Source organism: Passer domesticus, chromosome 4 (genome assembly GCF_036417665.1).
Source record: "Passer domesticus isolate bPasDom1 chromosome 4, bPasDom1.hap1, whole genome shotgun sequence".
NCBI classification, from domain to species: Eukaryota; Metazoa; Chordata; class Aves; order Passeriformes; family Passeridae; genus Passer; species Passer domesticus.
Genome location: NC_087477.1, coordinates 62,309,992 through 62,325,506, shown reverse-complemented (window position 1 = coordinate 62,325,506; position 15,515 = coordinate 62,309,992). Strand labels below are relative to the sequence as shown.

General features: G+C 37.5%; 1 long non-coding RNA gene across 3 annotated transcripts; it reads left to right on the top strand.

Annotated features, from left to right (window-relative positions):
• Positions 1 to 2,836: 2,836 nt before the first annotated feature.
• On the top strand, positions 2,837 to 12,109 carry LOC135299409 (uncharacterized). Of its 3 annotated transcripts, none has more exons than XR_010361390.1 (3): positions 2,837 to 2,964; positions 6,567 to 6,746; positions 11,300 to 12,109. It is a non-coding gene; the product is annotated as an uncharacterized LOC135299409 (long non-coding RNA). The 3 variants fall into 3 exon arrangements; XR_010361389.1 differs by lacking the exon at positions 11,300 to 12,109 and adding an exon at positions 10,361 to 10,583; XR_010361388.1 differs by lacking the exon at positions 11,300 to 12,109 and adding an exon at positions 10,348 to 10,583.
• Positions 12,110 to 15,515: the final 3,406 nt, after the last annotated feature.

The window sequence follows — 15,515 nt, the reverse complement described above, 5'->3', positions numbered from 1 at the left end:
GGGTCACCTCCCTTGACTTACTAGCGGCACTTCAAATGAACCATTAACATTTTTTGCTCCAAGTGCAGATTGGTGGCTCATGTTCAGCTTGGAGACCACCAGGATCTCCAAGTTCTTTCTCAAAGCTACTTCCCAGCTGCTTGCTCCCTAGCATGTATGGGTGCTTGTTGTTCCTTTGCAGGTGCAGGACTGCACTTTGTTGAACTTCATGAAGTTCCTGACAGCTCATTTCCCCAGCCTGTTAAAGGTCCTTCTGGATGGCAGCATGACCCTCTGGCATAGTAGTTACTCCAGTCGATTTTAAGTCATCTCCAGAATTCAGTGCTCATTCATAATAGTAGGGCACAAAATTCACATGATTTTAATATGAAAAGGCAACAGTTTAAATTAGCAATGTCAAAATTTTATTTTGATCTGCAGATATTTTCTTATTTACATCAAAATATCTCTTATGTATGTTGAGAAGGCAGAGTTTCTGACATTTACTGAAAAACAGACTATCAGGAACAGCCACTTGTAATTAAAAGTACCCACTGTGCGGGTCAACAGGATCAATACATATTCCTAAAAAATCAGCATACAGAACATGCATGTTCTAAGAAAGGCTTATCAATATGCTGTGCTAATAGGCCTTAGAATCTCTTCCAAAATGGGCATGTATTTTTTGAATCATTATGCAGGTGTTGCTAAGAAACTGAAATATATTCCTTTTATGTTTAGTATGCAAGATCTAAAGTTTTGCATACTGCTTTCATGACTCCTCTATTTTACCTTTAAGTTGCATTACCCACAGGACATTCAAATCAAACAAAAAAAAGTGAGATGGACATTATAAACTTCAGATGACAAAGCAGCATCAAATTAACTATAAATTAATTGAAAGAAACTCCATATGTGTACATAAGTATGTACACAGGAAAATGTTTTTTGTGCAGATTGAAAGACTGGGAAAAAAAGGAGATATAAAGGAGATATAAAGGAAACTGACATGATTCAATATTGAAGAAAATATCGAATCATCAATTTTTTGCATATTTCAAAGGACCCCATGAAATCCAAAAGAGATTACAACAATTTTTTTATAATGCTTCTAATGAAGAGAGGTTGCTGTGCTCTGGGGAGTTACCCACAGTAAGAGTACAAGTATAAATGAGGTGGATACTCATCACTCTCCTTCCCCTGCACTGGAACAAAGATTCTGCCTCAGGAAAAGGAGGTCTTTGGAAATCAGTTCATGATGCACAATGACACTTTGGCATGGCCTGCTGATACAATGGGAAGAGCAGAGCTGCTCAGATATACAAATAGAAACCACTACACACACTGTTTTACGTCATGGTTCTATAAATGCTTCACTCTGTTCCTCAGGATATATTATCTGGAGCATTATAAATTCAATAAAGTCAATTAATGTGAACTATTTCTAGGTAGACTACTCTTAAAAATCATGGATTTAAGTCTAAGTAATGTGTACTTTTCCAGATCATGTTCTCTTTTGTATCAGAGATAAATAACAGATTCTGACGCAAAAGAGAGAGCTAGTATTCTATTTTAAATTCAAGTCTAATTTAAAAATATAACCTCCAGCAACTTCACTGTCACTACAATCAATCAAAGTGATAGCCTTGGAACTGCAAACCACTTCCCCAGTCACATCTGCTACTGCAATATTTATGAATTGCTTTCCTCATCATAGCAATTTAACTGGTACTGTTATTACAGAGACAAGAGCAAGTCTAATACCAGCTATCATAACTAATACTATTATTTTCAAAATATTTTAATTTATCTTGAATTATGAAACATATAGGCTATTTTTAAAGTATAAATACCACAAAAGATTACACACACTCTTGTACATGCACATAAATATGCTGACATGTGTACTTTTTTTTCTATCAGCTGAAGGTCAGTGCTGTTTTTAAGCTAAAAAAGCTCCTCCATTCTCTTTTATTGAGAAGGAATATGTGCAATGTTGTCTTCCTACTTTACAAGCTAGAACACATGAGAAGGAAAGCAATACTCTGTGTCATAAACACGACATATGCATTAATTCCATAGTACCACCCAGCTACCTTCCAGGAAGGACACAATTGCCTTCAAGACCATTGATGAGAACCTTAAATGCTCCATTTCTGATCCTTGAAGAGGGTTTCAAAGAAGAGAAGTACACAAATGGGCCACAGGGACCCACATATATCTGGCCAGGAGGAAACACACAGGGCTGCTCCCAGGCTTCATGCTTGTGTCTATGCCTGACAACAGGTGTAAACTGAACCTATGACCAGAAGACACTCTGAGCACAGAATCCACACTTGAAAGCTCAGATCTCTTGCACAATTATTTTGAGATTAGTCATCTTATTTCCATCTAGTTATAATCTTGGATTTTTATTCTGGGAGGTATTGCAAAACACCAGAAAAACAACACAGTCATTGGTCACAGCCAGCATGGCTTGATGAGAGGAAAGCCCAGCTTAGCAAACCTGATTTCCTTTTACAACAAGGTAAACCATCTAGTTATCAAGGGAAACCAGTAATAAGAGGTAAATTGTTTGGACTTCAATAAAGGTTTTGATACTGTCTCCCAGAGGATCATTCTGGACAAAATGTCCAGCACACAACTGAATAAAAACACCATGGGGTGGGTGAGCAACTGGCTGACAGGTCAGGTACAAAGGTGAATGGGGTGACATCAGACTGGTGACCTGTCACTGGGCTTCAGAGGGCTCCATCCTCAGCCCTGTCCTCTTCAATATCTTCATGAATTACGTAGCAGGACTGGATGGAATACTGAGCAAGTTTACGGGTGATACAAAACTGGGAGGAGCTCTTGAATCCATCAAAAGCAGAGAGGCTCTGCAGAGAGACCTCAGCAAATCAGAGGATTGGGCAATCACCAACCATATGAACTTCAACAACAGAAAATGCTGGATTCTGTTTCTGGAATGGGGTAACCCTGGAGGTATGTACTGACTGGGAAATTACATGCTGGAAAGCACTGCCATGGAAAGGGACGTAGGGGTCCTGGTAGCTGGCAAGTTGATCATGAGCCAGCAGTGCCCTGGCAGCCAGGAGGGCCAACCCTGTCCTGGGGGGCATCAGGCACAGCATCACCAGCCAGGCAAGGGAGGGGACTGTCCTGCTCTGCTCTGTGCTGGGGCAGCCTCATCTTGAATATTGTGTGCAGTTTTGGGCACCACAGTGTAAGAAGGGTATTCAGCTATTAGAGAGAATCCTAAGCAGGGTTTTGCTTGCCACAAAGATGGTGAATGGCCTTGAGTGGAATCCGTAAGAGGAGTAGCCAAGGGCACTTTGTTTATTCAGCCTGGAGACAAGGAGACTGAGGGGAGACCTCACTGCAGTCTACAGCTTCCTTTTGAGGGAAGGAGCAGACACTGATCTCTTCTTTATGATGACCAGCAAGAAGACCCAGGGAATAGCCTGCCCTGTGTAAGGGGAGGTTTAGGCTGGATATTAGAAGAACGTTCTTCACGCAGAGGGTGGTTGGGCACTGGAAGAGGCTCTCCAGGGAAGTGTTCACGGCAAATCTGACAGTTTCACTTCAAGAAGTGTTTGGACAATACCCCCGGACACCTCTTGGGAATTGTGATGTGCAGGGTCAGCAACTGGTCTCAAGGATTCTTGTGGTCCCTTCCCACCTTGCTTGTTCAGCGATTCTGTGATTATTTTTCTTGCTTGTATCTGTCTGTGACTTATTTGCAAGTCCCATAAAAAATTGCAGGAATCCCACAATGTTTTTACAGCCATGATTTCTGGTGAGTACTATTTGCAATATTTGTAAGTCATTTGTGAACATTTGCAGTTTGCTGAATAAGGATTTCACTAGAGCTGCCCACTGTATCTTCTTGTTATGATTTAAACATACATAAGCCAACCAGACTGATCTGTGACTTAGGCTTCAATGGAATAATAACAATGGTTAATTCTCAGTGTCATTGCAATTGTCAGACATGTCAGAAAGGACCCAGAAAAAGAATGGGGATTGCAGCTCTCTTCTGATTGATTTCACCTTTATCAGACTTTTGTAAAATATTACATTGGAATCTTATACCTGGATTAAACACAGTTATAAGTTTTCTCAAGATAGTAGACTCTGCAGGCATAAACTTTTCCTTTCTAATTTACTCTTACTTCTTTGAAATTCCTTGTAACTACAAAACAGATTGACTAAAATCCAAAAGGGTTAGTAAAATGGCTTGGATCCATACATAAATGCTTAGACTTTCAAAAATTTTGATTCCTGTGCTTTAGCTCTTGTCTAACACAAATAATACAGTTGTGTGAACTCAAGCAAGAGCTAGGACATGCTCCAAAACTGGAGTGCTATCCTGATTATGTTCTGCTCACAGCAAAATCATACAAGCAGAAAAACAAGGCTTCCTGTCAGACTGGCTGCTGCACCTGAAGTTTTTTAATTTAAAAGCCTAAATTTAAGTAGGCTGCAACAGTTCCACCCTGCCTTCTGGAGCTAAGTATATTTAGACACTGATGACAGTCCCTTTGAGAGCAGCCCCTGAAGTACAGTCTTTTTTAATGTACCAGAAATAGTATGATAAGCAGTATAATACATAAATACTGCCCTGATATAATCATACAATTATTAAAGTTGATTTGTATTATCTGCAAGTACACAGGCAAGACCCTCTGACCCCAGCTTCACATGCCCTTTCTTTTTTCAATAGATGTTGAAAAGATGGCAGCTTTAAAAATCTCAGTAGTGTACTATTGATAGGGCCCAAAGGAAGTTGTCTGTGACAGACTTGTCAGCTCATTTCCTTCCCAAAACCTTGTTGAACAATGGCGAATAGCAGTCCACTTCTTTGAAACTATACAAACTGTATAACTTTAGCCTACTTTACTTTTGTAAACTAGAGAATATGACCTAGCCCAGTCTTGATTCATAAAAAAATTATGAGCAGTCATAGGTCAAAAACTATCTCCCGGCTTTTTTCAAGTAGGGAATCTTATAGCAGATCAAGAGGGATTTTCCTCCCCCTCTACTCTGCTCTCTCGACACCCCACCTGGAGTATTGTGTCCCACTCCAGGATCTTCAGCACAGGAAGAATATGGACCTGCTGGAGTGAGTCCAGAGGAGGCAGCAGAGATGAACAGAGGGATGGAGCACATGTCCCACGAAGACAGGCTGAGAGAGAGGGAGTTGTTCAGCCTGGAGAAGAGAAGGCTCTACGGAAATGGAGCCAATACTTAAAGGGGCTCTGCAAGAAAGATGGAGAGGGAATTTTGACAAGGGCTTGTAGCTAAAGGACAAGGGCTAATGGTTTTAACTGAAAGAGAGTAGGTTCAGGTAGGATGCTAGGAAGAAATTCATTACCTGGGGGTGTGTGAGGCACTGAAACAGGTTGTCCAGAGAAACCATGGATGTGCCATCCCTGGAAGTGTTCAAGGCCAGGCTGGATGGGGCTCTGAGCAACACGGTCTAAGGCAAGTTGTATCTGTCCACCGTAGTGGGGCTGGAAATAGACAGACTTTTCTAAGGCCCATTCTGACCCAAAACGTTCTGTGTTACTTTGATATCACACTGCAAAGAAAACAAAGAAGAAGAACCCATTTCTCCTCATTTTTGCTTCAGTGCTCCACTAAAGTCTATTTGCCATAGGCTCATCATAACCTTTTGTTCAATGCATTTGACAAAATATGTTCTATCACTGTTGTTATATTTCAGTCCTTGTAGATAGTGATGCCCTAGGTGCGAAAAAAGGTGCATTTTAAGTATAAATTCAGGGAAGAAAAATACCAGTTCTTAGATAGAAATATTCATTGATAGTATCATTCAAATATCCAACCTTTAAACTCTTTTATTATCAGAATTTCCAGTGAGCTAGCTGTTCTGCCCAAGACTGAGTTATTTTTCCCTTGATAGTTCTCAATTAGGTAAATCAATTACCCTTAATGAAAAGGGGGTTTGTTTACATACCCGCCCTTTTTGTACGTGCTCAGTGTGATTACAACTTGCAATGCATTCCAGCCCTTGTTTGTTCATTATGATTTTTGCCATTGTATCTAATAACTCTTCTTTTTAATCATATATTCTAAAACAGTGACTCTTAAAAGAGAAACTACTTTTTCTAATTTTTTATTATTATTACTATTTTATTAATAGTAACCTAATAATAATTTCCTACATGCTTTCAAAAAGTTTAAATTTATAGTTCTCATATTTCTAGCTCTTGGCTATTGAACCCATCTTGAAGAAGAAATGTCTCAGGAGCCCCAAAACCAGGAGTAAGCATTCTGGTTTACTAATGTCTTCTCATGTTGCTACATATGGCATAAAAAAGCCACAAAAATGAGATGGAGCACATAAGATACAGGCTGAAAATAGAAAATACATCACCAAAAACTTCAAGAATTTACTTTCTAATTTTACAAAACCTCAAAGGGGAAAAGGATTAGTTTTATAAAAGATATTGGTTATATGTGTTACACAAAGATAGAAAACATATGAAAAGATCAGCATAGTACTCAGGGAAAAAAACCTAAAATTTACTTTAATTTCTGTTTTCTGTTCACCACTTTTTCAGTCCTTACATCCAGTTGTTTGTCCTAAGAGTGCAAGTGTCCAACATCACTGCTGTCTTGGAAGACACTTTGACATGCTGTTCTGAGTGTTGTCTTCTCAGTATCACAGACCACTGAAAGAAGAAATTCAGATCATTTTTGGTGGCTACAGAACAAGATATACAATTTTTCTGTATGCACAGGTAAAAGCAAAATGTTTTTGTACTTCATCCTTGCTCCTTATTGCTTGTCATATACACTGAGATACACACTTCCAAGAAACCAAACAGAAATACAGCAAAAGGAATATATATGACATTTTGGTTTTACTGTTTAACTTCTCTATTTGCAATATGTGTATGTGTGCATACACACAAACGAAATAAAGAATTAGTAAAATTGGAAATTTTTTGTTCTGATAAGAAGAAATGTGGCACTAAAGAATTTCTGAGCCTGCATCTTTCATCTTTTTTGCATCAATATTCACAGAAAATTTATTGCTCAAACATTTGACACAATACAGACCTAAGGCCGAGACCAAAAATATTTTTCCCTCTTCCAATATTCACATGGCCCCCAACGAAGCATGGGCATAGCTTGTTCAGATCCACCAGATGCTTCTACAGTAGCAGAAACAACTACTTGTACTGCAGTGCAATACCTACTAGCAGAAATTCCTGGAAGCAATTTAGAAAATGTTGCTATTTCAACCTGCCATTTCTTTTTATAAAGGAAACTTAAAATATACTGGCTGATTTTTTATTAATTTTCATATAATCATATTTTTTCCTTTGTCTATCAGCTGTTAAAATGGGAAAACTAAACTTTCAGCTTTAGGCTATCCCATCTAACTTCCAATATAGACATACACGTGCCTGAAAAAAAAGAGTCATTGTGCTAAATTTGTCTATCTGATATTGCCCTGGGTTCAGAGTTCCCAAAACTAAAGAGCATTCTCTTTCAGCAATATCTAAGTGCAAATTAGTTTAATTTTAAGGCATATGTATATTAGGAAACATGGAGGCTATTCTTGTGTTTTCAGGCTTTTAAGAACTTTCTTCACTGTGAAAGCCTAGTTTCAATATCCATTATAGAATATACAGTGATAAAGGATAATCTCAGTTTGGAAAATTTCTGGTCATTTTGCCTTCCTTGCTGCCCTACTTTCTGCAAAATCTTGCTGGCAGTAACATCTGGGATGTTTTCTTTACTCTCCAGCATTAACCTAAATAGTGAGTACACTGAACTCAAATAATAACCTTTCAATTTTGAGGTGCCTTTTTGGGCACCAGGTAAAAGCTTGCATATACCATCAGCAGATTAAGACTCATTTGTCTATGGAGCATAAGACAGTTTTCATTCCCACTTCATGTAGCAGTGGAGTATACAATACTAGTGGATCATAAGAAAACACAGATAAGAGAATGAGATGCCTATGAGCTGCAGCTTTTTACACAAATAAATATAAACATATATTTTATTTGCTTTTCATGTCAGACTGATTAAAAATATATCAACATTTATTTCTGGTAAATAGATGAGTGAAATTACTAGATAACAGTAATAAAATAAAATAGAGCACAGTATTAGGTCATCTGATAGGAAATCACACAATAAAATTATAGTTGTGATAATTTGAAAACTATTATTACCTAAAAATGCTTCACTGACAAAAAGTGCAGAATTGAAGAATCAGTATCTAACATAATATTTTTAAAATACACCACACACCACTGTATGGATTCTTAATGAAACTAAATAAAAACTTTCATTAAAGGTAAAGTTTTTATCCTTTAGTTCAATTAACACTAAAAATGAAATAACATTTATTTACTTTTTGTTCTGTAATTTAAAACATAAACATATGGAAATATTTCCCTGAATTGTGGCATACAAAATATGTATTAGCCTGATTAGAATCCTATTTTGGCAGTTCACTGAATTATTTTAAATAGCAACAGGATGCATTGGCTACCAGAGAAGTTAGGTTTTAAGTTGTAGTTTGGCAATCCAAATGCAAAAATTACATTCCTTTTTGAAAGGTATAAGGGAAAATTAATCAGATATGGTAAGCAGACAATTCCTCTCAGCAGTATCTTCTTTAGTTACTGAGCTCTGTCATACATCACTGGAAAGATTTTTCTTTTCTTCCTAAAAAATAAGGAAACTAGGACTGTATCTAAGAATGAGGATGTCTTTGTCTTTTCAGAAAAACTATAAACTGTTTTATTTGCCTTACAATCTGAAGTAAAGCAGGAGGGATTTTTATCTTTTTCCAGCTACAAATTGTTTCTGCATACTACTTTACCATGGATTTGCCACAGGAAAAATAGACAAACATCAAAGAAGTCAGAGCAATGAAACACCTACTTAACAAAATAAATCATGTAATGTTTTTTTTGATCTCTAACAGCATTACACAACTATTACAGCCTACTCCTGAGTAGCCTGGATCCATCATTTGGCCTCCAGCAGGAGATAGGAACAGGAATAAAGAGTTTAGCTAAACAAACATGGCATTGATTGATAATGGGGATAGGTGCTTTGATCAATTTATAAGAAGATGAAGTATTTGAAGCATCGTGAAAAGAAATCTTTTCTGCAATGAATCTCCAAGAGGCTTTCAGAACTGTGATTACCAGGGGGATTATTTTCTACCATATCATACAATAGACTTTACAGGCATTTACTTGAAATTGTAAGTACATGGAGCTGGACCAGAAGCCAACAACAAACAGTGCCTTGGAAAGAGTCCATATGCAAATTTTAAAGCTCTTTTCCCTTGCTTTCATATCTACAAAATTAAATAAAACATTAAAAATTATCTGTTGAAAACAATACCTTCAGGAACAATGTACAGCCACTGTCCCTACCTCAGCACTTCCTTTATCTTCTACCATCTGTTTCGTGAGCTCCTTACTTTTTTATAATTTTTCTGCTAGTTTCAACTTTCTGCAGCTTCAGAGTAATTTTCTCATGTTGTTAAAGTGCATATTTTATTACTCAGACATAGTACTATACATCAGGTAAACTCTGTCTAGATGTCTTATTAAAGAAAGATGTAAGATATTATATCATATCCCATTCTTCAATTCTCCAGTTCTTTAAACACTTTTCATTCAAAGTCAGATATACAAAATGTATACTTGGGAATAGCTCCATCCAATAAAAGAGACCCAAGAACTACAAGAAGAAATTATTGATTTGAAACTAATCCCATGTTTTCATCCTTTTTCTGAATTTCTTAATGGCTACTGTAACAATAGAGTGGGGACACAGCTAAGCAAGTAGAATTACACTGTAGTTCTTGAATTTCCTTTGTATTTCTATCTCTGACCATTGTACAATCCCAATTTCCGATCTATCTTTAGATTATTTCATTGGATAGAAATGGAAAGGGAAGATAAAAAAAACTAAGATGGCATAAAACCAAAACTAAAAGTCTATCACAAATGCTTCCTTGCATATCAAATCCTCATTTTAGATAGCTTGTCTGAAATCTAATTTAATTATTTTATTTGAGGTGTGAAAATATTTTGTTATTAACCCTCACCAATATGATATGCTGATGCTATTTTGGTAGTTATTTTTCCTCCTTATTTTATGTCTGAGGCTTTGATGTATCTGGTTTTACCCATTTGGCGTTATTTTGCTTGGCTCTGTGAAGTTAAATGAAAGGGATCTGCTAGCCATAATGAGCAGAAAATAAACTAATGCCCTCATTAGGATATCTTCAGTCAGAATACTGGAACTCCTCAGGGGAAATAATTGGTGAATCAGTCAGTAACAAATATCTTTCACCAGCCTATTTCTTAAGGTTAGAAAGACAACTGAACTGTAAGGACCTCAGCCTGGAGGAAAGCAGAGGGGAACATGCAGCAGGAAGAGGAAAGTCTGTCTCTCAGTGCCAAGTTAGACAGAGGCCATTGCAGTGGTGTGGCAATGAGCTAAGGCCATTTCTCAAGACTCCAAATCTCAGAGAGTGTTGCAGTAGGTGATCCCTAGGCTGTTTGCATCCTATGTACTTTGGGGTGAATAAACATCTATTTGAAAGCTGCTATTCTGTGTCTCTGTTACTACTGACATGCCCAGGCCCCCAGGAGGAAAGTGTCCTTTAACATTGACCATGTTGCACTCTCACAGTCAGAGGATTTTCAAACACATGAGAAAGCACCATATTGAAACTGAAGATTTGTGGGGATCCACAGGGAAAGATTTGAATATATCAATGACTGTTACCTAAAGATTGTTTCTTCTCTTAAAAAATAAAAAGAAAGAGTACAAAGCCCTCTTTTACCACTAATCAGACTGAGGACAGGCAGTGTCATGAAGTCGCCTCTCTGGGTTAGAAAGATTCCCCTAGTAGGAGAACCCACAGGACAAAATCTAGAAGAGAACTCACAGGTGCAATTTATCCAGAAGCAGTCAAAAGAAAAAAGACATGGAAAAAGAATGACTTCATATGAAATATATTGATATAACAGAAATTAAACAAAAAGGTAAAACATTTCATTCTGATACATTCCTGTCAAAAATGGTGTTAGAAACAATGCAGTCCCACAAGATGGTTCCGTTTTCTTTAGAAAAATGCTGTTTTGTCAGAATTGCTCAGTGTGACACTTTTTATCCAGATTTACAGCTGTGGCAGTAACTGCCTCTTGACATTAATATCCTTCCTCCATAACATCTGTCAATCTCAAGATGCTTTGCTACAACAGTATAATCACTAAATATCATCACTACTCTCTTGTTTTAGAAATGGAAGAAAGAGAGACAGATGGGGACAAAGAACATCATTCTTATACCAGGGTGGTTCATCAATGGAAACAGAAATGGAAACAATATTTGTGTGTCACCCAGAGGACTAGACCACGGAGAGACTGTCACAGCTGCCTTGTGGGCAGCTACTGGCTCCACAGACACCATTTACTCTGCATGCACCTACATGCTGTTGTGGCTTCCATGCCACCAGGGATCTCAAAGCCTCTGACTACCACTCCTGCTACTGCCTCACTCCTTAAGTGAAACTATCTATACCAACTATTAGTGAGGTTTTCTTTAAAAAGAAACAACCTGTATTCACAATCAAGGCAAGAAAGAAGACATCCTTGCCAGTTACAGTAAAGGTCATCTAGAGCCATGTATCATTAGTCTTAGTTCTGTAAATTAAGCACAGCAGAGGAAGTATTACTGGGATACATGAAACACAGCATCTCCTGATAACTATCTCCCCATCCATCCAACACTACATGACCCCCAAAGGGCAAAGCTCCCATTTGCACTTGAGTAGTTCTTGCAAAATTGGTACTCAGAGGGCTGGAACTACATTAAGTCCAGGACCATGTTAAATTTCTAATAATTTAACTGTGTAGGAAACCATACAGCAGATCTGGGTGACATCTGCTGCCAGTATTCACTAGAACAGAGAACAAGCACCACTAGTTTATTTCCATACTTATTTTTCTTCTAGAAAACTCTCCAAATTCCTTAATTTTCTAAAAAAGTTAATTTGTGGACATGTCTCAGCTTTCCATGCTGAAATCCCATGACAGGCATAACATTTCTCTCTTTATATTTTTTTTTTTTAATTTAGATTAAGACATGATATGCACTTACATTTACTGCAACTAGATCAGGATACTCCTTTTAGCAACTCCAGATTTGGTTTTCTTCATTATAACATCTCCAGATCTGTAAATTGATGTTCTAGCATATCTCTTCCCTTAATAAGAAAACAAGCTCAAGTCCAAACCAGGTCAGAAGTTTCAAAATATAAAATTGTCATATTAAAGGAGTTCTATTACAATCAAGGGCATGTTACAAATTATTCTGGAACATTCAATTTTACAGTTTCACTTCTCAATAAGAAAAGGCTGATATGCTACAAGCAGAGAAGCATGAAACGTCAGATATAGCAGAACAAAAACTGTGAAAAAACAAACAGTGATCTTTCTGATAGCATGGGGCAAACGTGTATAGAAATGTCAAATGATAGCCCAAGGATTAACACTCTCTACAAGTAAACATTAAAAAAAAAACATGGTGAAGGTAGACAAGCTAAAAATCAGACACTAGAAATATTTAAGTACTCTTTTCATCTTTTAGATAATAATCTTATCTGACAGACTTGTAATCTTCTTTTCTTGTTGTTGTTTATGCATTCGTAAATAAAATCTGTCACAGTATTCATCTTCAGTAAAGATTCAGAACCATTGTATTTTTGGATGGTGTCATTAGCACTGGTCTCATTTGTGTCTAGAAATGTTTTGGTTGCTAAGGAATACAATGCATTAATTAGAAATTCCTCTCCCAATTACAGTGCAAAAGATTTGGTCAGTGCTACAATAATTAATAAAATAACTTGGGGGAAAAAAACCAAAACAACACAAAGCAATTAAAACTTAAGAACAACCCAGCATTTCTCAAATTTCAGTTCATCTGCTTTATTCTAAAAAGCCTTTCTAAAAGGGCTTGATGCCACCTACAGCAAGGCAGGTGGTTCCAGTTCAGTCAGCTTGCCATTGATTGCTTCTTCCTTGCCAGAGTCTGCTATAGGCAGTGCAAAAAATACACAAAAGCTGACCTTTTCCTCAGGGGTACTGAAATGTCACCCATCAGATCTAGGTATCCAAAAAGAAATTTAGCTTCCTGAAGCATAGTTTTGACAGATGTCTCTCAAGCTGAAGCTGTGGTCCAAAAGCCCCTGTTCATGCATGTCACCAATGCTTAGTGTGCAGTCATAGCAGAGATCAGACACTGTTGGTTTTCCTCATGTTAAATTGGAGAAAGGATCAGAATCCAGGTCTATCTGTCTCTGGAATTTGGGACGATCATTAGGCTTCAGCATCATGTTCCCTATCTCTGAAATATCATTATTTGTTGCAAAAGGTTCAGTCCAGACAGGATAGTTCAAATTTTCTGGGTTAGGTTACTCTCATGACAGAGAAAATGTGAGGTTTACCTCAGTCAGAGAAGGTATTGAATATTCATCTTCTACATCTTGGGGGGCTAAAATTAAAAAGTGAGCTTTGTTCAGTAATTTGAAAGATCAGAAGAGGTCTCAATTTTCAACCTTGACTAGTATGAGAACAAAAGCAAGATCTTGGACCCGTTAGGATAGTCAGCTTGTCTCACTGGCTACTCGTGGTTGCTACCCACACTGGTTCTAACTCACCCTGATCCTCTTCTGAAGAGCCTCAGGATCTGCCTACGTGGGTGGATGAATTGAGATTCGCCTGCACCCTGAGCTCCTCAGACATTGCCCAGGTCAGTAAAGGTGCTTTATTTCAGTGCTATGGTGTGTTCACATTACTGAGCCAGGCTGAACCAGGACCCAGGTCAATTACTAAGAGGTTTCAGCAGAGCCAAAATCGAAGACTGTGTGTCCTTTCTTCATCTCTTACCATTGTGTGCAAGTTCAAGGCACAACCAGCCCATTTAGTGGTAGGCAGCACTATGCCATAATCCATTAGAGGATGTTACCTTTCCATTTAATTAAAGTAATAGAGAGATAGATATATTGCAGTCAGGCTTGCTAATCAGTCACTGTAAAAATATCTTGGCCAAAGTCCTGTTGCTTAACAACGGTAATAGCCTTGTTTTCTACATAGCCTCTAGGATAATTCACAAAACAAATCTAATAACTTTAACCAAGGAAAAGGCAATATTTCACTGAAAGTAGTAGCTAAATAGCTACTATGTCTTCCATTTCACAAATGAAATATTTTCTTTTTTTTCCACCATCTCCCTAAGGAATCAATGTTTCCACTTCATCCCTATGCATATGGACAAACAAATGGGAATACTCTCCTTTTGTCTGTTGGTTCCCTCCTAAATTCTTTCAAACCTGTAGGAAATCTTAACCACACTGGGAAAATAGTAAGAGACTGAACAGGTATTACAATTTTACAATCAGCAACACAGTGGAAGAGAATGAGCTGTGGGGGGATAAACAGAGCATGAAATTACTTTCCCTTACATCACATAACATCTGTATAGGGGGAAATATTTTAAGTGTCCCAAACGCAAGGACATCTTTGATCAGCTGCAACAGACTGCTGAAAACATCTGTCCATCTACACCCTGTTTGTCCCACTGCTGATGAAGGCACAAGCAGACATGGAGACATAATGGACATGACTGCATGACTGGCTTTTCTCTCTTCCTACCCCTAGTAGGGATGTTATGTCACCAGCACAGTGTCTGTGATTCCTGAGCTGAAGAGGACTAAAGAGAGATACTGTTACCTGGTTTCTGAGGAGGTTTTCTCAGTCTGAACATTTCTCAGTCAGTGGCATTGAGCTGATGTTAGTGAAAGTGGGTCTTAAAGATCTCAGATTTGCTTTCTCATAGATGGAAGAAACAGCAGGAGATGTGACAAAGTCCTTTTATGTCCATCTCTTTTACCGAGCCCACAGAAAAGTAGGTTTCTAATGTACTATCTACTTCAACAGTTAAGAAAATGCAGAATTCTGAAAATATAACTGTATATGTACCATATACCCGAATAAATACTCATATTCTTAAGCAAAAATCCAATGGTAAACAATTTCTTGAAACATACATATTCTTTCTAGAAACCGTATATTCAAGGGATACAAAGAATATGTGGCTTTCCTTTCAGCACTTAATAGAAATTTAAAAGATGCTAAAGGGTGAAGCCTACATGCCATAATTGCACAGACAGCTGTTTGTATGCTTTTACACCTTCTAGTCACAAACCGTCTTCAAGGAGAAATGCTGCTGTTCACTGTAGTGAACTTCAGGAACATAATTACTGTTCAGTAAAAAACTTTTTTTTAATATGAAAACTTACATTTAAAAAAATAAAATTAAAACTTGTTTAATTAGATTATAAAACATAAGAACAGGAAACAGAAAAGTGATTAAAAGAACAAAACATTAGCATTTTCTTCCTGATAGAGCTGATGATTTCAAGCACTGTCTCTGTGGTTGGAAATAGGTAATTACAG